The sequence below is a fragment of the Oncorhynchus keta genome, unplaced genomic scaffold (genome assembly GCF_023373465.1).
Source record: "Oncorhynchus keta strain PuntledgeMale-10-30-2019 unplaced genomic scaffold, Oket_V2 Un_contig_3602_pilon_pilon, whole genome shotgun sequence".
NCBI classification, from domain to species: Eukaryota; Metazoa; Chordata; class Actinopteri; order Salmoniformes; family Salmonidae; genus Oncorhynchus; species Oncorhynchus keta.
In genome coordinates this window covers 182,501-205,000 of record NW_026287331.1, presented here as the reverse complement: position 1 = coordinate 205,000, position 22,500 = coordinate 182,501, and the positions used below count along the sequence as shown (strand labels likewise).

General features: G+C 44.5%; 1 long non-coding RNA gene and 1 pseudogene across 1 annotated transcript in view; both read right to left on the bottom strand.

Annotated features, from left to right (window-relative positions):
- Positions 1-1,031, bottom strand: part of LOC127924060 (uncharacterized) — a 9,321-nt gene extending 8,290 nt beyond the window's left edge. Inside the window, exon 1 of the long non-coding RNA XR_008116654.1 lies at positions 1,004-1,031. This is a non-coding gene — a long non-coding RNA (uncharacterized LOC127924060). The remainder of the gene's footprint in view (positions 1-1,003) is intronic.
- Positions 1,032-1,597: 566 nt separating this feature from the next.
- On the bottom strand, positions 1,598-14,583 carry LOC127924050 (phosphatidylinositol 4,5-bisphosphate 5-phosphatase A-like; annotated as a pseudogene).
- Positions 14,584-22,500: the final 7,917 nt, after the last annotated feature.

The window sequence follows — 22,500 nt, the reverse complement described above, 5'->3', positions numbered from 1 at the left end:
GTAGTGTGTGTTTGGTACTATCGCTCCGGATGGGTGTGTGTGTGTGTGTGTGTGTGTGTGTGTGTGTTTGGTACTGACTCATACCTCGGACGGTTGTGTGTGTTTGGTACTGACTCGTGGTCCGGACGGTGGGTATGTAGTGTGTTTGGTACTGACTCGTGGTCTCGGACGGTGTGTGTGTGTGTGTGTTTGGTACTGATCGTGGTCAGGATGGTGGGTGTGTGTTATGTGTTTGGTACTGATCAGGTCTCGGACGGTGTGTGTGTATGTGTGTGTTTGGTACTGACTCGTGGTCTCGGACGGTGTGTGTGTGTTTGGTACTGACTCGTGGTCCGGACGGTGTATGTGTGTGTTTGGTACTACTCAGTGGTCTCGGACGGTGTATGTGTGTGTGTGTTTACACTGACTCAGGTCCATACCCATGTATGTGTGTGTGTGTGTTTGGTACTGACTCGTGGTCTCGGACGGTGTGTGTGTGTGTGTAATTTGGTCTATCAGCTCTCGGACGGTGGGTGTGTGTGTGTAATAATTGGTACTGATCAGGTCTCGGACGGTGTGTATGTGTGTGTGTTTGGTACTGACTCGTGGTCTCGGACCCATGGGTATGTGTGTGTTTGGTACTGACTCGTGGTCTCGGACGGTGTGTGTGTGTGTGTTTTGGTACTGATCGTGGTCTCGGACGGTGGGTGTGTGTATAGTGTTTGGTACTCTACTCAGGTCCGGACCCATGTATGTGTGTGTTTGGTACTGACTCGTGGTCTCGGACGGTGTGTGTGTGTATGTGTGTTTGGTACTGATCAGGTCTCGGACGGTGTGTGTGTGTGTGTTTGGTACTGACTCAGGTCTCGGACCCATTATGTGTGTGTGTTTGGTACTGACTCAGGTCCATACCATGTGTGTGTGTGTTTTGGTACTGACTCGTATCTCGCTCCATACCCATGTGTGTGTGTTTGGTACTGACTCTATGGTCTCGGACGGTGTTATGTGTGTGTTTGGTACTGACTCGTGGTCTCGGACGGTGGGTGTGTAGTGTTTGGTACTGAGTCGTGGTCTCGGACGGTGTGTGTATAGTGTGTGTTTGGTACTGACTCGTGGTCTCGGACGGTGGGTTATATAGTTTGGTACTGACTCATGGCTCGGACGGTGGGTATGTGTGTGTGTTTGGTACTGACTCGTGGTCTCGGACGGTATGTGTGTGTGTGTGTGTTTGGTACTACTCAGGTCCGGACGGTGTGTATATAGTGTTTGGTACTGATCTGGTCTCGGACGGTGTGTGTGTGTATGTGTGTTTTGGTACTGACTCGTGGTCCGGACGTGTGTGTAGAGTGTTTGGTACTGATCGTGGTCTCGGACGGTGTTATGTAGTGTTTGGTACTGACTCGTGGTCTCGGACCCATTATGTGTGTGTGTGTGTGTTGGTACTGACTCAGGTCTCGGACGGTGGGTGTGTATAGTGTGTTTGGTACTGACTCGTGGTCTCGGACGGTGTGTATGTGTTGTTTGGTACTGATCAGCTCCATACGGTGGTGTATGTGTGTGTTTGGTACTGATCTATCAGTCTACGGACGGTGTGTGTGTGTGTGTGTTTGGTACTGACTCAGCTCTCGGACGGTGGGTTGTGTAGTGTTTGGTAATACATCTGGTCTCGGACGGTGTGTGTGTGTGTTGTTTGGTACTGATCGTGGTCTCGGACCCATTATGTGTGTTTGGTACTGACTCAGGTCTCGGACGGTGGGTGTGTTGTCCAGGTCAAAGTCCTGAGTCTCCAGAATGTACTCAAACTCATACGCGCTGCATACCCATTATATAGAGCGTAACCCATATGAGCCGTCAGGTGGCAGTTCACAAAACATATCATGTGACCATAGAGGGAGAAGCGAACTGATACACCACTCCTTATACCCTGAGAGAGGAGAGGAGAGGAGAGGAGATCAGCCCCATAGGAGATTAGAGGAGAGGAGAGGAGATCTAGGAGAGATAGCCAGATAGAGAGAGAGATAGAGAGGAGAGGGAGAGGAGAGGGAGATTATAGAGGAGAGGAGAGAATACAGAGGATCAGAGGATACCCATTATAGGAGAGGAATAGATCTATCAGCTCCATAGAGAGGAGAGAGAGGGAGAGGAGAGGAGAGGAGAGAGAGAGAGATACCCATTATATAGAGAGAGAAGAATACAGAGAGAGAGAGAGAGATACCCAGAAGGAGAAGGAGAAGGAGAGAGGGGAGGGAGAGAGATACCCAGAAAGAAAGAGAAGGAGAAGGAGAGAGGGGAGGGAGAGAGAGGAGAGGGAAAGAAAATGAGAGAGGGGGATAGAGGGAAAGAGAAGGAGAGAGAAAAAGAGAGAAAGAGAGGAAGAGAGGAAGAGAGAGGAAGATAAAAAGAGAGAGAGGGAGAAAGTGGGTAATATAGATGGTGAGAGAATTCATTTAGTAAAACTTGTGTGTAATATCAGAATGACAATACATGTGATGTTAATATTGGCGTTTAATATCTACTATGTGATACAGCTTCCTGCACAGTTAATTTATCAGCTCCATACCCATTATATAATGGTAATACATCTATCAGCTCCATACCCATTATATAGAGTTAATACATCTATCAGCTCCATACCCATTATATAGTGGTAATACATCTATCAGCTCCATATCCATTATATAGAGGTAATAATACATCTATCAGCTCCATACCCACTATATAGAGTTATTAATACATCTATCAGCTCCATACCCACTATATAGAGTTAATACATCTATCAGCTCCATACCCATTATATAGAGTTAATAATACATCTATCAGCTCCATACCCATTATATAGAGGTAATAATACATCTATCAGCTCCATACCCATTATATAGTGGTAATAATACATCTATCAGCTCCATACCCATTATATAGAGTTAATACATCTATCAGCTCCATACCCATTATATAGAGGTAATACATCTATCAGCTCCATACCCATTATATAGAGGTAATAATACATCTATCAGCTCCATACCCATTATATAGAGTTATTAATACATCTATCAGCTCCATACCCATTATATAGAGGTAATAATACATCTATCAGCTCCATACCCATTATATAGAGGTAATAATACATCTATCAGCTCCATACCCACTATATAGAGTTAATACATCTATCAGCTCCATACCCATTATATAGAGTTAATACATCTATCAGCTCCATACCCATTATATAGAGTTAATACATCTATCAGCTCCATACCCATTATATAGAGTTAATACATCTATCAGCTCCATACCCATTATATAGAGGTAATACATCTATCAGCTCCATACCCATTATATAGAGTTAATACATCTATCAGCTCCATACCCATTATATAGAGGTAATACATATATCAGCTCCATATCCATTATATAGAGGTAATAATACATCTATCAGCTCCATACCCACTATATAGAGTTAATACATCTATCAGCTCCATACCCATTATATAGAGGTAATAATACATCTATCAGCTCCATACCCATTATATAGAGTTAATACATCTATCAACTCCATACCCATTATATAGAGTTAATACATCTATCAGCTTCATACCCATTATATAGAGGTAATAATACATCTATCAGCTCCATACCCATTATATAGAGGTAATACATCTATCAGCTCCATACCCATTATATAGAGTTAATACATCTATCAGCTCCATACCCATTATATAGAGTTAATACATCTATCAGCTTCATACCCATTATATAGAGGTAATAATACATCTATCAGCTCCATACCCATTATATAGAGGTAATACATCTATCAGCTCCATACCCATTATATAGAGTTAATACATCTATCAGCTTCATACCCATTATATAGAGGTAATAATACATATATCAGCTCCATACCCATTATATAGAGGTAATAATACATCTATCAGCTCCATACCCATTATATAGTGGTAATAATACATCTATCAGCTCCATACCCATTATATAGAGTTAATACATTTATCAGCTCCATACCCATTATATAGAGGTAATACATCTATCAGCTCCATACCCATTATATAGAGGTAATAATACATCTATCAGCTCCATATCCATTATATAGAGTTATTAATACATCTATCAGCTCCATACCCATTATATAGAGGTAATAATACATCTATCAGCTCCATACCCATTATATAGAGGAAATAATACATCTATCAGCTCCATACCCATTATATAGAGTTAATACATCTATCAGCTCCATACCCATTATATAGAGGTAATACATCTATCAGCTCCATACCCATTATATAGAGGTAATACATCTATCAGCTCCATACCCATTATATAGAGTTAATACATCTACCAGCTCCATACCCATTATATAGAGGTAATAATACATCTATCAGCTCCATACCCATTATATAGAGTTATTAATACATCTATCAGCTCCATACCCATTATATAGAGTTAATACATTTATCAGCTCCATACCAATTATATAGAGTTAATACATCTATCAGCTCCATACCCATTATATAGTGGTAATACATCTATCAGTTCCATACCCATTATATAGAGGTAATAATACATCTATCAGCTCCATACCCATTATATAGAGTTAATACATCTATCAGCTCCATACCCATTATATAGAGTTAATACATCTATCAGCTCCATACCCATTATATAGAGGTAATAATACATCTATCAGCTCCATACCCATTATATAGAGTTAATACATCTATCAGCTCCATATCCATTATATAGAGTTAATACATCTATCAGCTCCATACCCATTATATAGAGTTAATACATCTATCAGCTCCATACCCATTATATAGAGGTAATACATCTATCAGCTCCATACCCATTATATAGAGGTAATACATCTATCAGCTCCATACCCAGTATATAGAGGTAATACATCTACCAGCTCCATACCCATTATATAGAGTTAATACATCTATCAGCTCCATACCCATTATATAGAGTTAATACATCTATCAGCTCCATACCCATTATATAATGGTAATACATCTATCAGCCCCATACCCATTATATAGAGGTAATACATCTATCAGCTTCATACCCATTATATAGAGGTAATAATACGTCTATCAGCTCCATACCCATTATATAGAGGTAATAATACATCTATCAGCTCCATACCCATTATATAGTTTTAATACATCTATCAGCTCCATACCCATTATATAGTGGTAATACATCTATCAGCTCCATACCCATTATATAGAGGTAATAATACATATATCAGCTCCATACCAATTATATAGAGTTAATACATCTATCAGCTCCATACCCATTATATAGAGGTAATACATCTATCAGCTCCATACCCATTATATAATGGTAATACATCTATCAGCTCCATACCCATTATATAGAGTTAATACATCTATCAGCTCCATACCCATTATATAGAGTTACTACATCTATCAGCTCCATACCCATTATATAGAGTTAATACATCTATCAGCTCCATACCCAGTATATAGAGTTAATACATCTATCAGCTCCATACCCATTATATAGAGGTAATACATCTATCAGCTCCATACCCATTATATAGAGGTAATAATACATTTATCAGCTCCATACCCATTATATAGAGGTAATACATCTATCAGCTCCATACCTATTATATAGAGGTAATAATACATCTATCAGCTCCATACCCAGTATATAGAGTTAATACATCTATCAGCTCCATACCCATTATATAGTGGTAATACATCTCTCAGCTCCATACCCATTATATAGAGGTAATACATCTATCAGCTCCATACCCATTATATAGAGTTAATACATCTATCAGCTCCATACCCATTATATAGAGTTAATACATCTATCAGCTCCATACCCATTATATAGAGTTAATACATCTATCAGCTCCATACCCATTATATAGTGGTAATATGTCTATCAGCTCCATACCCATTATATAGTGGTAATAATACATCTATCAGCTCCATACCCATTATATAGAGTTAATACATCTATCAGCTCCATACCCATTATATAGTGGTAATATGTCTATCAGCTCCATACCCATTATATAGTGGTAATAATACATCTATCAGCTCCATACCCATTATATAGAGTTAATACATCTATCAGCTCCATACCCATTATATAGTGGTAATATGTCTATCAGCTCCATACCCATTATATAGTGGTAATAATACATCTATCAGCTCCATACCCATTATATAGAGTTAATACATCTATCAGCTCCATAACCATTATATAGAGTTAATACATCTATCAACTCCATACCCATTATATAGAGTTAATACATCTACCAGCTCCATACCCATTATATAGAGTTAATACATCTATCAGCTCCATACCCATTATATAGTGGTAATATGTCTATCAGCTCCATACCCATTATATAGTGGTAATAATACATCTACCAGCTCCATACCCATTATATAGAGGTAATACATCTATCAGCTCCATACCCATTATATAGAGTTAATACATCTATCAGCTCCATACCCATTATATAGTGGTAATATGTCTATCAGCTCCATACCCATTATATAGTGGTAATAATACATCTATCAGCTCCATACCCATTATATAGAGTTAATACATCTATCAGCTCCATACCCATTATATAGAGGTAATAATACATCTATCAGCTCCATAACCATTATATAGAGTTAATACATCTATCAACTCCATACCCATTATATAGAGGTAATACATCTATCAGCTCCATACCCATTATATAGAGTTAATACATCTATCAACTCCATACCCATTATATAGAGTTAATACATCTATCAGCTCCATACCCATTATATAGAGTTAATACATCTATCAGCTCCATACCCATTATATAGAGTTAATACATCTATCAGCTCCATACCCATTATATAGAGTTAATACATCTATCAGCTCCATACCCATTATATAGAGGTAATACATCTATCAGCTCCATACCCATTATATAGAGTTAATACATCTATCAACTCCATACCCATTATATAGAGTTAATACATCTATCAGCTCCATACCCATTATATAGAGTTAATACATCTATCAGCTCCATACCCATTATATAGAGGTAATAATACATCTATCAGCTCCATACCCATTATATAGAGTTAATACATCTATCAGCTCCATACCCATTATATAGTGGTAATATGTCTATCAGCTCCATACCCATTATATAGTGGTAATAATACATCTATCAGCTCCATACCCATTATATAGAGGTAATAATACATCTATCAGCTCCATACCCATTATATAGTGGTAATATGTCTATCAGCTCCATACCCATTATATAGTGGTAATAATACATCTATCAGCTCCATACCCATTATATAGAGTTAATACATCTATCAGCTCCATACCCATTATATAGTGGTAATATGTCTATCAGCTCCATACCCATTATATAGTGGTAATAATACATCTATCAGCTCCATACCCATTATATAGAGTTAATACATCTATCAGCTCCATACCCATTATATAGAGGTAATACATCTATCAGCTCCATACCCATTATATAGTGGTAATACATCTATCAGCTCCATACCCATTATATAGAGTTAATACATATATCAGCTCCATACCCAGTACCCGAAGATGCCGGTGCGTGTGTAGGTAGTCTGGATATCTCTGATGAAGGGGACATGAACCTGCTTGGAGAAGACCAAAAGCAACAGCCCCTGCAGTCTCACTGACGATACCTTGTGGGGGGGAAAGAACGGGACGGAAGAGATAGAGAGAGAGAGAGAGAGAGAGAGAGAGAGAGAGAGAGAGAGAGAGAGAGAGAGAGAGAGAAGAGGCAGAGAGAGAGAGAGGTGGGAGGAAGACAGAGAGAAGGGGGAGGAAGAGAGGGAGAAGTGGGAGGAAGAGTGAGAAGTGGGAGGAAGAGTGAGAAGGGGGAGGAAGAGAGAGAGAGAGAGAGAGAGAGAGAGAGAGAAGAGGGAGGAAGAGAGATACAGAAAAAAGACGAGAGAACGAGAGACAAGGGGAAAGGAATGACGAAAGAAAATGGAGAGAGTGATCACAAAAGTTAAACAACTGGATGGGATTTGAGAGGATCTGACCTGTTTCTTAAATCCTGACAGAGGTAAAGGGCCCTGATCTGATCTGTTACATAAATACCAGACAGAGACAAAGGGCCCTGATCTGACCTGTTACATAAATACCAGACAGAGATAAAGGGCCCTGATCTGACCTGTTACATAAATACCAGACAGAGACAAAGGGCCCTGATCTGATCTGTTACGTAAATACCAGACAGAGATAAAGGGCCCTGATCTGACCTGTTACATAAATACCAGACAGAGATAAAGGGCCCTGATCTGACCTGTTACATAAATACCAGACAGAGACAAAGGGCCCTGATCTGATCTGTTACATAAATACCAGACAGAGATAAAGGGCCCTGATCTGACCTGTTACATAAATACCAGACAGAGATAAAGGGCCCTGATCTGACCTGTTACATAAATACCAGACAGAGACAAAGGGCCCTGATCTGACCTGTTACATAAATACCAGACAGAGATAAAGGGCCCTGATCTGATCTGTTACATAAATACCAGACAGAGATAAAGGGCCCTGATCTGACCTGTTACATAAATACTAGACAGAGACAAAGGGCCCTGATCTGACCTGTTACATAAATACCAGACAGAGATAAAGGGCCCTGATCTGATCTGTTACATAAATACCAGACAGAGACAAAGGGCCCTGATCTGATCTGACCTGTTACATAAATACCAGACAGAGATAAAGGGCCCTGATCTGATCTGTTACATAAATACCAGACAGAGATAAAGGGCCCTGATCTGACCTGTTACATAAATACCAGACAGAGACAAAGGGCCCCGATCTGACCTGTTACATAAATACTAGACAGAGACAAAGGGCCCTGATCTGATCTGTTACATAAATACCAGACAGAGATAAAGGGCCCTGATCTGATCTGACCTGTTACATAAATACCAGACAGAGATAAAGGGCCCTGATCTGACCTGACCTGTTACATAAATACCAGACAGAGATAAAGGGCCCTGATCTGACCTGTTACATAAATACCAGACAGAGACAAAGGGCCCTGATCTGATCTGTTACGTAAATACCAGACAGAGATAAAGGGCCCTGATCTGACCTGTTACATAAATACCAGACAGAGATAAAGGGCCCTGATCTGACCTGTTACATAAATACCAGACAGAGACAAAGGGCCCTGATCTGATCTGTTACATAAATACCAGACAGAGATAAAGGGCCCTGATCTGACCTGTTACATAAATACCAGACAGAGATAAAGGGCCCTGATCTGACCTGTTACATAAATACCAGACAGAGACAAAGGGCCCTGATCTGACCTGTTACATAAATACCAGACAGAGATAAAGGGCCCTGATCTGATCTGTTACATAAATACCAGACAGAGATAAAGGGCCCTGATCTGACCTGTTACATAAATACCAGACAGAGACAAAGGGCCCTGATCTGACCTGTTACATAAATACCAGACAGAGATAAAGGGCCCTGATCTGATCTGTTACATAAATACCAGACAGAGACAAAGGGCCCTGATCTGATCTGATCTGTTACATAAATACCAGACAGAGATAAAGGGCCCTGATCTGATCTGTTACATAAATACCAGACAGAGATAAAGGGCCCTGATCTGACCTGTTACATAAATACCAGACAGAGACAAAGGGCCCCGATCTGACCTGTTACATAAATACTAGACAGAGACAAAGGGCCCTGATCTGATCTGTTACATAAATACCAGACAGAGATAAAGGGCCCTGATCTGATCTGACCTGTTACATAAATACCAGACAGAGATAAAGGGCCCTGATCTGACCTGACCTGTTACATAAATACCAGACAGAGATAAAGGGCCCTGATCTGATCTGATCTGTTACATAAATACCAGACAGAGACAAAGGGCCCTGATCTGACCTGTTACATAAATACCAGACAGAGATAAAGGGCCCTGACCTGACCTGTTACATAAATACCAGACAGAGATAAAGGGCCCTGATCTGACCTGTTACATAAATACCAGACAGAGACAAAGGGCCCTGATCTGACCTGTTACATAAATACCAGACAGAGATAAAGGGCCCTGATCTGACCTGTTACATAAATACCAGACAGAGATAAAGGGCCCTGATCTGATCTGATCTGTTACATAAATACCAGACAGAGACAAAGGGCCCTGATCTGACCTGACCTGTACATAAATACCAGACAGAGATAAAGGGCCCTGATCTGACCTGTTACATAAATACCAGACAGAGACAAAGGGCCCTGATCTGATCTGTTACATAAATACCAGACAGAGACAAAGGGCCCTGATCTGACCTGTTACATAAATACCAGACAGAGATAAAGGGCCCTGATCTGACCTGTTACATAAATACCAGACAGAGATAAAGGGCCCTGATCTGACCTGTTACATAAATACCAGACAGAGATAAAGGGCCCTGATCTGATCTGTTACATAAATACCAGACAGAGATAAAGGGCCCTGATCTGACCTGTTACATAAATACCAGACAGAGATAAAGGGCCCTGATCTGATCTGTTACATAAATACCAGACAGAGATAAAGGGCCCTGATCTGACCTGTTACATAAATACCAGACAGAGATAAAGGGCCCTGATCTGATCTGATCTGTTACATAAATACCAGACAGAGACAAAGGGCCCTGATCTGATCTGACCTGTTGCATAAATACTAGACAGAGATAAAGGGCCCTGATCTGACCTGTTACATAAATACCAGACAGAGATAAAGGGCCCTGATCTGACCTGTTACATAAATACCAGACAGAGACAAAGGGCCCTGATCTGACCTGTTACATAAATACCAGACAGAGATAAAGGGCCCTGATCTGACCTGTTACATAAATACCAGACAGAGATAAAGGGCCCTGATCTGACCTGTTACATAAATACCAGACAGAGATAAAGGGCCCTGATCTGACCTGTTACATAAATACCAGACAGAGACAAAGGGCCCTGATCTGACCTGTTACATAAATACCAGACAGAGATAAAGGGCCCTGATCTGACCTGTTACATAAATACCAGACAGAGATAAAGGGCCCTGATCTGACCTGTTACATAAATACCAGACAGAGACAAAGGGCCCTGATCTGACCTGTTACATAAATACCAGACAGAGATAAAGGGCCCTGATCTGACCTGTTACATAAATACCAGACAGAGATAAAGGGCCCTGATCTGATCTGATCTGTTACATAAATACCAGACAGAGATAAAGGGCCCTGATCTGACCTGTTACATAAATACCAGACAGAGATAAAGGGCCCTGATCTGATCTGTTACATAAATACCAGACAGAGATAAAGGGCCCTGATCTGACCTGTTACATAAATACCAGACAGAGATAAAGGGCCCTGATCTGATTTGTTACATAAATACCAGACAGAGATAAAGGGCCCTGATCTGACCTGTTACATAAATACCAGACAGAGATAAAGGGCCCTGATCTGATCTGTTACATAAATACCAGACAGAGACAAAGGGCCCTGATCTGATCTGACCTGTTGCATAAATACTAGACAGAGATAAAGGGCCCTGATCTGACCTGTTACATAAATACCAGACAGAGATAAAGGGCCCTGATCTGATCTGTTACATAAATACCAGACAGAGACAAAGGGCCCTGATCTGACCTGTTACATAAATACCAGACAGAGATAAAGGGCCCTGATCTGACCTGTTACATAAATACCAGACAGAGATAAAGGGCCCTGATCTGACCTGTTACATAAATACCAGACAGAGATAAAGGGCCCTGATCTGACCTGTTACATAAATACCAGACAGAGATAAAGGGCCCTGATCTGACCTGTTACATAAATACCAGACAGAGATAAAGGGCCCTGATCTGACCTGTTACATAAATACCAGACAGAGACAAAGGGCCCTGATCTGACCTGTTACATAAATACCAGACAGAGATAAAGGGCCCTGATCTGACCTGTTACATAAATACCAGACAGAGACAAAGGGCCCTGATCTGACCTGTTACATAAATACCAGACAGAGACAAAGGGCCCTGATCTGACCTGTTACATAAATACCAGACAGAGACAAAGGGCCCTGATCTGACCTGTTACATAAATACCAGACAGAGACAAAGGGCCCTGATCTGACCTGTTACATAAATACCAGACAGAGATAAAGGGCCCTGATCTGACCTGTTACATAAATACCAGACAGAGATAAAGGGCCCTGATCTGACCTGTTACATAAATACCAGACAGAGATAAAGGGCCCTGATCTGACCTGTTACATAAATACCAGACAGAGATAAAGGGCCCTGATCTGACCTGTTACATAAATACCAGACAGAGATAAAGGGCCCTGATCTGACACATAAATACCAGACAGAGATAAAGGGCCCTGATCTGACCTGTTACATAAATACCAGACAGAGATAAAGGGCCCTGATCTGACCTGTTACATAAATACCAGACAGAGACAAAGGGCCCTGATCTGACCTGTTACATAAATACCAGACAGAGACAAAGGGCCCTGATCTGACCTGTTACATAAATACCAGACAGAGACAAAGGGCCCTGTGTGTGTTTTCTCAACCTGCAACAGGACCACAATGAGAACCTACTCAGGCCTCCTATTGTTTTCTCACAACCCACTGGTGCAGCTCACACACACACACACACACACACACACACACACACACACACACACACACACACACACACACACACACACACACACACACACACACACACACACACACACACACACACACACACACACACACACACACACACACACACTACCTTGATGTATCCTCTACTGGCCAGTGTGTTCATCAGTAGGTGGCTCCAAGAGTCTTCTACCAGCAGGTCTGACAGAAACCTCAGAGGAGCTGCATTTACCTCCTGAAGACTGACACACACACACACACACACACACACACACACACACACACACACACACACACACACACACACACACACACACACACACACACACACACACACACACACACACACACACACACACACACACACACACACACACGCACACACACACACATAAAAAACACGCACACACACGCACACACTTTAATAAACATAGATTTACATACAGTAAACACACAGATTTTACACTCAACATCCAATAGCTATCCAGCAGACATTATCTCACCCAATCACATAGAGGTCTGTGGCAGGCTGGGCGTCCAGCTGCAGCAAGGAAGTGACATCACCAGGAGGCTCTGCTGTCGCCACATTCCATGTGACCATGTGCAGCCTGTCAGAAACAAGCAGAAAGTAGAAAGAGAAATATCAACAAACTGTTTATTTCCAGCTTTAGAACGTAGCCATAGAACCCATCCTTAGCACACAGCCTTAGAACCCAGCTTTAGAATGCAGCCTTAGAACCCAGCTTTAGAATGCAGCCTTAGAACCCAGCCTTAGAACCCATCCTTAGATCCCAGCTTTAGAACGCAGCCTTAGAAACCATCCTTAGAACCCAGCCTTAGATCCCAGCCTTAGAACGCAGCTTTAGAATGCAGCCTTAGACCCAGCTTTAGAACCCAGCTTTAGAACCCAGTCTTGAGACTTAGGACCAGGGGTACTGGGCAGAGTCCCAACAGGCCTGAAAATCACCCTGTGTGTATCTCCTTCTTTCTGGGTGTTTGTACGTGTGCTTGCACCTGAAGGTGTCTCGGGGGCGTCCACAGAGCTGAAAGGCTTCGTCCAGAGTGCGGGACAGTTCCTCGTTAGCCTCATCATCAGAGCTCAGGTCCTCTACACAGGTCAGCAGCTGGGACAGGCGCTGTCGGAGCAGCAGTCTACCCTTTGACCCTTGGGACGCCGTGCTGGAGGTGCTGTCGGACCTCACACGACTCCCGACCCCCGACCCAACGCCGTCAGACACACACAGTGCATCCATCGCCATTTTCATTGACACTGACATAGCCAGTTCTGACTGTAAGTGTCTTTGTCTCTCTGAGTGATAGCAGGGCAGAGAGAGATCGGTTGGTGAGATGGAGAGATACAGTCTGGAGAACAAGAGAAAGAAGGGAAGAGAAACGTCCTCCGGGATAATAATCAGCTCTGACAAACTATTCAGATTCTGTCCTCTTCTCTGACTGATGGTCCTTACTGAGGTCTGCAGCTTTTAGACCGTCAGCTTCCTGTTAAACCAACGGCGCAGCTACTCAGAGCAGTGGCTCCTCTCTCTTTCATCAGGTCCTCTTTGTATCGTTCACACACAACAGACCTCCCATAGAACCCAGTCTGTGATACGTTTGCTTCTTGTTGATTGACTTGCGAGTGGATTCCTCCTGCTAGCAGCAAACTGTCAGTCTCAGTTGGAGGTTTTAATCTTCTGAGATGATCTAATCTTGGTTGTTTTCCAGTAGATCCAGGAGATCCTCCCTCAGAAGAGGCCCAGAATTAACTGTACAGTCTGCTGCCTTTATGTCCTGTCCTCTATGCGTCCTGTCCTCTTTATGTCCTGTCCTCTGTGCGTGCTATCCTCCGTGTCTGTGTGAGTGTGGTTTGCTGGCCCGAGTGACTGGACGACTCACTGAGAGCGACAGAGTTTTGGTGACGCAGGCGAACGAGTGATGGAGAGAAAGTGTGAGATTAGGACAATAATCTGGAGCAGGGGAGAGCCACGTGAAAAGGTGTGTGTGTGTGTGTGTGTGTGTGTGTGTGTGTGTGTGTGTGTGTGTGTGTGTGTGTGTGTGTGTGTGTGTGTGTGTGTGTGTGTGTGTGTGTGTGTGTGTGTGTGTGTGTGTGTGTAATCCACCATCACAGAGGGTATTGTTTCATGACTAGAGTGACGTCACACCCTGTAAGAGTTTTAATATTAATGCTTAACTCTACTCATTCACACTGACAACTGTTACTAATATGGACCGAGAGAGAGAGAGAGAGAGAGAGAGAGAGAGAGAGAGAGAGAGAGAGAGAGAGAGAGAGAGAGAGAGAGAGAGAGAGAGAGAGAGAGAGAGAGAGACAGAGAGAGAGAGAGAGAGAGAGAGAGAGAGAGAGAGAGAGACACAGAGACAGAGAGAGAGAGAGAGAGAGAGAGAGAGAGAGAGAGAGAGAGACAGAGAGAGAGAGAGAGAGAGAGAGAGAGAGAGAGGAGAGAGAGAGAGAGAGAGAGAGAGAGAGAGAGAGGAGAGACACAGAGAGAGAGGGGAGAGAGAGAGACAGAGAGAGACAGAGACAGACAGACAGACAGAGAGATTTTTGGATTATTGTAAAAAAAAACATATATAGAGTACCCCATAATGACAAAGCGAAAAAAAAAGGGTTTCATGTTTGCTAATTATTTACAAATAAAATACAGGAATTGCTTATTTACATAAATCATACAAAAACAAGTAGTGATGAAGTCAATCTCTCTTCCACTTTGAGCCAGGAGAGATTGACATGCATATCATTAATGTTAGCTCTCTGTGTACATCCAAAGGCCAGCCATGTTGCCCTGTTCTGAGACAACTGACATCTTCCAAAGTCCCTCTTTGTGGCACTTTACCACACTACTAAACAGTAGTCCAGGTGCGACAAAACTAGGGCCTGTAGGACCTGCCTTGTTGATAGTGTTGTTAAGAAGGTAGAAACTAGGGCCTGTAGGACCTGCCTTGTGGATAGTGCTGTTAAGAAGGTAGAAACTAGGGCCTGTAGGACCTGCCTTGTTGATAGTGCTGTTAAGAACGTAGAAACTAGGGCCTGTAGGACCTGCCTTGTTGATAGTGTTGTTAAGAAGGTAGAAACTAGGGCCTGTAGGACCTGCCTTGTTGATAGTGCTGTTAAGAAGTTAGAAACTAGGGCCTGTAGGACCTGCCTTGTTGATAGTGTCGTTAAGAACGTAGAAACTAGGGCCTGTAGGACCTGCCTTGTGGATAGTGCTGTTAAGAAGGTAGAAACTAGGGCTTGTAGGACCTGCCTTGTTGATAGTGTTGTTAAGAATGTAGAAACTAGGGCCTGTAGGACCTGCCTTGTTGATAGTGCTGTTAAGAAGTTAGAAACTAGGGCCTGTAGGACCTGCCTTGTTAATCGTGTTGTTAAGAAGGTAGAAACTAGGGCCTGTAGGACCTGCCTTGTTGATAGTGTCGTTAAGAAGGTGGAAACTAGGGCCTGTAGGACCTGCCTTGTTGATAGTGTCGCTAAGAAGGTAGAAACTAGGGCCTGTAGGACCTGCCTTGTTGATAGTGTTGTTAAGAAGGTAGAAACTAGGGCCTGTAGGACCTGCCTTGTGGATAGTGCTGTTAAGAAGGTAGAAACTAGGGCCTGTAGGACCTGCCTTGTTGATAGTGTTGCTAAGAAGGTAGAAACTAGGGCCTGTAGGACCTGCCTTGTTAATCGTGTTGTTAAGAAGGTAGAAACTAGGGCCTGTAGGACCTGCCTTGTTGATAGTGTTGTTAAGAAGGTAGAAACTAGGGCCTGTAGGACCTGCCTTGTTGATAGTGTTGTTAAGAAGGTAGAAACTAGGGCCTGTAGGACCTGCCTTGTTGATAGTGTCGTTAAGAACGTAGAAACTAGGGCCTGTAGGACCTGCCTTGTGGATAGTGCTGTTAAGAAGGTGGAAACTAGGGCCTGTAGGACCTGCCTTGTTGATAGTGTCGCTAAGAAGGTAGAAACTAGGGCCTGTAGGACCTGCCTTGTTGATAGTGTTGTTAAGAAGGTAGAAACTAGGGCCTGTAGGACCTGCCTTGTGGATAGTGCTGTTAAGAAGGTAGAAACTAGGGCCTGTAGGACCTGCCTTGTTGATAGTGTTGCTAAGAAGGTAGAAACGAGGGCCTGTAGGACCTGCCTTGTTGATAGTGTTGCTAAGAATGTAGAAACTAGGGCCTGTAGGACCTGCCTTGTTAATCGTGTTGTTAAGAAGGTAGAAACTACGGCCTGTAGGACCTTCCTTGTTGATAGTGTTGTTAAGAAGGTAGAAACTAGGGCCTGTAGGACCTGCCTTGTTGATAGTGTTGCTAAGAAGGTAGAAACTAGGGCCTGTAGGACCTGCCTTGTTAATCGTGTTGTTAAGAAGGTAGAAACTAGGGCCTGTAGGACCTGCCTTGTTGATAGTGTTGTTAAGAAGGTAGAAACTAGGGCCTGTAGGACCTGCCTTGTTGATAGTGTTGTTAAGAAGGTAGAAACTAGGGCCTGTAGGACCTGCCTTGTTAATAGTGTTGTTAAGAAGGTAGAAACTAGGGCCTGTAGGACCTGCCTTTTTGATAGTGTTGTTAAGAACGTAGAAACTAGGGCCTGTAGGACCTGCCTTGTTGATAGTGTTACTAAGAAGGTAGAAACTAGGGCCTGTAGGACCTGCCTTGTTGATAGTGTTGTTAAGAAGGTAGAAACTAGGGCCTGTAGGACCTGCCTTGTTGATAGTGTTGTTAAGAAGGTAGAAACTAGGGCCTGTAGGACCTGCCTTGTTGATAGTGTTGTTAAGAAGGTAGAAACTAGGGCCTGTAGGACCTGCCTTGTTGATAGTGCTGTTAAGAAGGTAGAAACTAGGGCGTGTAGGACCTGCCTTGTCGATAGTGTTGTTAAGAAGGTAGAAACTAGGGCCTGTAGGGCCTGCCTTGTTGATAGTGTTGTTAAGAAGGTAGAAACTAGGGCCTGTAGGACCTGCCTTGTTGATAGTGTTGTTAAGAAGGTAGAAACTAGGGCCTGTAGGACCTGCCTTGTTGATAGTGTTGTTAAGAAGGTAGAAACTAGGGCCTGTAGGACCTGCCTTGTTGATAGTGTTGTTAAGAAGGCAGAAACTAGGGCCTGTAGTTCCTGCCTTGTTGATAGTGTTGTTAAGAAGGTAGAAACTAGGGCCTGTAGGACCTACCTTGTTGATAGTGCTGTTAAGAAGGTAGAAACTAGGGCGTGTAGGACCTGCCTTGTCGATAGTGTTGTTAAGAAGGTAGAAACTAGGGCCTGTAGGGCCTGCCTTGTTGATAGTGTTGTTAAGAAGGTAGAAACTAGGGCCTGTAGGACCTGCCTTGTTGATAGTGTTGTTAAGAAGGTAGAAACTAGGGCCTGTAGGACCTGCCTTGTTGATAGTGTTGTTAAGAAGGTAGAAACTAGGGCCTGTAGGACCTGCCTTGTTGATAGTGTTGTTAAGAAGGCAGAAACTAGGGCCTGTAGGACCTGCCTTGTTGATAGTGTTGCTAAGAAGGTAGAAACTAGGGCCTGTAGGACCTGCCTTGTTAATCGTGTTGTTAAGAAGGTAGAAACTAGGGCCTGTAGGACCTGCCTTGTTGATAGTGTTGTTAAGAAAGCAGAAACGAGGTCCTGTAGGACCTGCCTTGTCGATAGTGTTGTTAAGAAGGTAGAAACTAGGGCCTGTAGGGCCTGCCTTGTTGATAGTGTTGTTAAGAAGGTAGAAACTAGGGCCTGTAGGACCTGCCTTGTTGATAGTGTTGTTAAGAAGGTAGAAACTAGGGCCTGTAGGACCTGCCTTGTTGATAGTGTTGTTAAGAAGGTAAAAACTAGGGCCTGTAGTTCCTGCCTTGTTGATAGTGTTGTTAAGAAGGATAGAAACTAGGGCCTGTAGGACCTGCCTTGTTGATAGTGTTGTTAAGAAGGTAGAAACTAGGGCCTGTAGAACCTGCCTTGTTGATAGTGTTGTTAAGAAGGTAGAAACTAGGGCCTGTAGGACCTGCCTTGTTGATAGTGTTGTTAAGAAGGTAGAAACTAGGGCCTGTAGGACCTGCCTTGTTGATAGTGTTGTTAAGAAGGTAAAAACTAGGGCCTGTAGGACCTGCCTTGTTGATAGTGTTGTTAAGGAGGTAGAAACGAGGGCCTGTAGGACCTGCCTTGTTGATAGTGTTGTTAAGAAGGTAGAAACTAGGGCCTGTAGGACCTGCCTTGTTGACAGTGTTGTTAAGAATGCAGAGCAGTGCTTTATTATAGACAGACTCTTAGCTACTGTCTTGTGGCTGTCTGAGCTGTGTGCTTGTCATTTAAACAGACTGCTCTTTATTATGGACAGACTCCCCCCCCCCATCTTAGCTACTGTTGTATCAATATGTTCTGACCATGACAGTTTACAATCCAGGGTTACTCAAAGCACTTTAGTCACCTCAATTTGCTCAATTTACACATTATTCATTACGAGATGCACTGTAGTTGAGGTTTAATGTTTAGTGAGTGTTTTGTTCCAAATACAATGCTTTTAGTTTTAGAAGTATTTAGAACTAACTTATTCCTTGCCACCCATTCTGAAATTAACTGCAGCTCTTTGTTAAGTGTTGCAGTCATCACTGTTGTAGCTGACGTGTATAGTGTTGAGTCATGCGCATACATAGACACACTGATTGAAAAAAGCAAGTGGCTTAAACAGCTACCCTGGGGAATTCCTGCTTCTACCTGGATTATGTTTGACAGGCTTCAACAACCGGCTTGGAGTTTGACAAAAGCCACTTAAAGGGTCTTCAACCATGAGAAACAAGAGTCTCTGGTCTGATGAAACCAAGATTGAACACTTTGGCATGAATACCAAGCGTCACGTCTCAAGGAAACCTGGCATCATCCCCATGGTGAAGCATGGTGGTGGCAGCATCATGCTGTGGGGATGTTTTTTGCGGCAGGGACTGGGAGACTAGTCAGGATCGAGGGAAAGATGAATGGAGCCAAGTACAGAGAGATCCTCGATGAAAACCTGCACCAGAGTGCTCAGGAACTCAGACTGGAGCAAAGGTTCACCTTCCAACAGGACAATGACCCTAAGCGCACAGCCAAGACAACGCAGGAGTGGCTTTGGGACAAGTCTCTGAATGTCATCGAATGGCCCAGCCAAAGCCCGGACTTGAACCCGATCAAACACCTCTGGAGAGACCTGAAAATAGCTGTGCATCAACAGTTCCCATCCAACCTGACAGAGCTTGAGAGGATCTGCAGAGAAGAATGGGAGAAACTCCCCAAATACAGGTGTGCCAAGCTTGTAGCGTCATCCCCCCAAAAATTTGAGTCTGTAGTCGCTGCCAAAGTTTCTTCAACAACGTAGTGAATAAAGGGTCTGAATACTGATGTAAATGTTATATTTCAGTTTTTTATTTTCAATACATTTGCTAACATTTCTAAAAACCTGTTCTGTTGTCTTTCCTTTGCCCTCCTTCCCCAGCTCTACCTCTCCTCTACCTGTCATTCCCCAGCTTGACCTCTCCTTTACCTCTCCTGTACCCCTCCTCCCCAGCTCTACCTCTCCTCTATCCCTCCTTCCCCAACTCTACCTCTCCTCTATCCCTCCTTCCCCAGGTCTACCTCTCCTCTACCCCTCCTCCCCAGCTCTACCTCTCCTGTACCCCTCCTTCCCCAACTCTACCTCTCCTCTATCCCTCCTTCCCCAGGTCTACCTCTCCTCTACCCCTCCTTCCCCAGCTCTACCTCTCCTGTACCCCTCCTTCCCCAACTCTACCTCTCCTCTATCCCTCCTTCCCCAGCTCTACCTCTCCTCTATCCCTCCTTCCCCAGCTCTACATCTCCTCTACCCCTCCTTCCCCAACTCTACCTCTCCTCTACCCCTCCTCCCCCAGCTCTACCTCTCCTGTACCCCTCCTTCCCCAACTCTACCTCTCCTCTATCCCTCCTTCCCCAGCTCTACATCTCCTGTACCCCTCCTTCCCCAACTCTACCTCTCCTCTACCCCTCCTTCCCCAGCTCTACCTCTCCTCTACCCCTCCTTCCCAGCTCTACCTCTCCTCCATCCCTCCTTCCCCAGCTCTACCTCTCCTGTACCCCTCCTTCCCCAGCTCTACCTCTCCTGTACCCCTCCTTCCCCAGCTCTACCTCTCCTCTACCCCTCCTTCCCCAGCTCTACATCTCCTGTACCCCTCCTTCCCCAACTCTACCTCTCCTCCATCCCTCCTCCCCCAGCTCTACCTCTCCTGTACCCCTCCTTCCCCAACTCTACCTCTCCTCTATCCCTCCTTCCCCAGCTCTACCTCTCCTCTATCCCTCCTTCCCCAACTCTACCTCTCCTCTACCCCTCCTTCCCCAGCTCTACCTCTCCTCTATCCCTCCTTCCCCAGCTCTACCTCTCCTCTACCCCTCCTTCCCCAGCTCTACCTCTCCTCTACCCCTCCTTCCCCAGCTCTACCTCTCCTCTATCCCTCCTTCCCCAGCTCTACCTCTCCTCTACCCCTCCTTCCCCAGCTCTACCTCTCCTCTACCCCTCCTCCCCCAGCTCTACCTCTCCTGTATCCCTCCTTCCCCAGCTCTACCTCTCCTCTACCCCTCCTTCCCCAGCTCTACCTCTCCTCTACCCCTCCTTCCCCAGCTCTACCTCTCCTCTACCCCTCCTCCCCCAGCTCTACCTCTCCTGTATCCCTCCTTCCCCAGCTCTACCTCTCCTCTATCCCTCCTTCCCCAGCTCTACCTCTCCTCTATCCCTCCTTCCCCAGCTCTACCTCTCCTCTACCCCCTTCCTTCCCTCCTCTACCCCTCCTTCCCCAACTCTACCCCCTCTACCCCTCCTTCCCCAACTCTACCTCTCCTCTACCCCTCCTTCCCCAACTCTACCTCTCCTCTACCCCTCCTTCCCCAACTCTACCTCTCCTCTACCCCTCCTCCCCCAGCTCTACCTCTCCTGTACACCTCCTTCCCCAACTCTACCTCTCCTCTATCCCTCCTTCCCCAGCTCTACCTCTCCTGTACCCCTCCTTCCCCAACTCTACCTCTCCTCTACCCCTCCTTCCCCAACTCTACCTCTCCTGTACCCCTCCTTCCCCAGCTCTACCTCTCCTCTACCCCTCCTTCCCCAGCTCTACCTCTCCTGTACCCCTCCTTCCCCAGCTCTACCTCTCCTCTACCCCTCCTTCCCCAGCTCTACCTCTCCTCTACCCCTCCTTCCCCAGCTCTACCTCTCCTCTACCCCTCCTTCCCCAACTCTACCTCTCCTCCATCCCTCCTTCCCCAGCTCTACCTCTCCTCTACCCCTCCTTCCCCAGCTCTACCTCTCCTGTACCCCTCCTTCCCCAGCTCTACCTCTCCTCCATCCCTCCTCCCCCAGCTCTACCTCTCCTCTACCCCTCCTCCCCCAGCTCTACCTCTCCTCTACCCCTCCTTCCCCAGCTCTACCTCTCCTCTACCCCTCCTTCCCCAGCTCTACCTCTCCTCCATCCCTCCTTCCCCAACTCTACCTCTCCTCTATCCCTCCTTCCCCAACTCTACCTCTCCTGTACCCCTCCTTCCCCAGCTCTACCTCTCCTCTATCCCTCCTTCCCCAACTCTACCTCTCCTCTATCCCTCCTTCCCCAACTCTACCTCTCCTGTACCCCTCCTTCCCCAACTCTACCTCTCCTGTACCCCTCCTCCCCCAGCTCTACCTCTCCTCTATCCCTCCTTCCCCAGCTCTACCTCTCCTGTACCCCTCCTCCCCCAGCTCTACCTCTCCTCTATCCCTCCTTCCCCAACTCTACCTCTCCTCCATCCCTCCTTCCCCAACTCTACCTCTCCTGTACCCCTCCTTCCCCAACTCTACCTCTCCTCCATCCCTCCTTCCCCAACT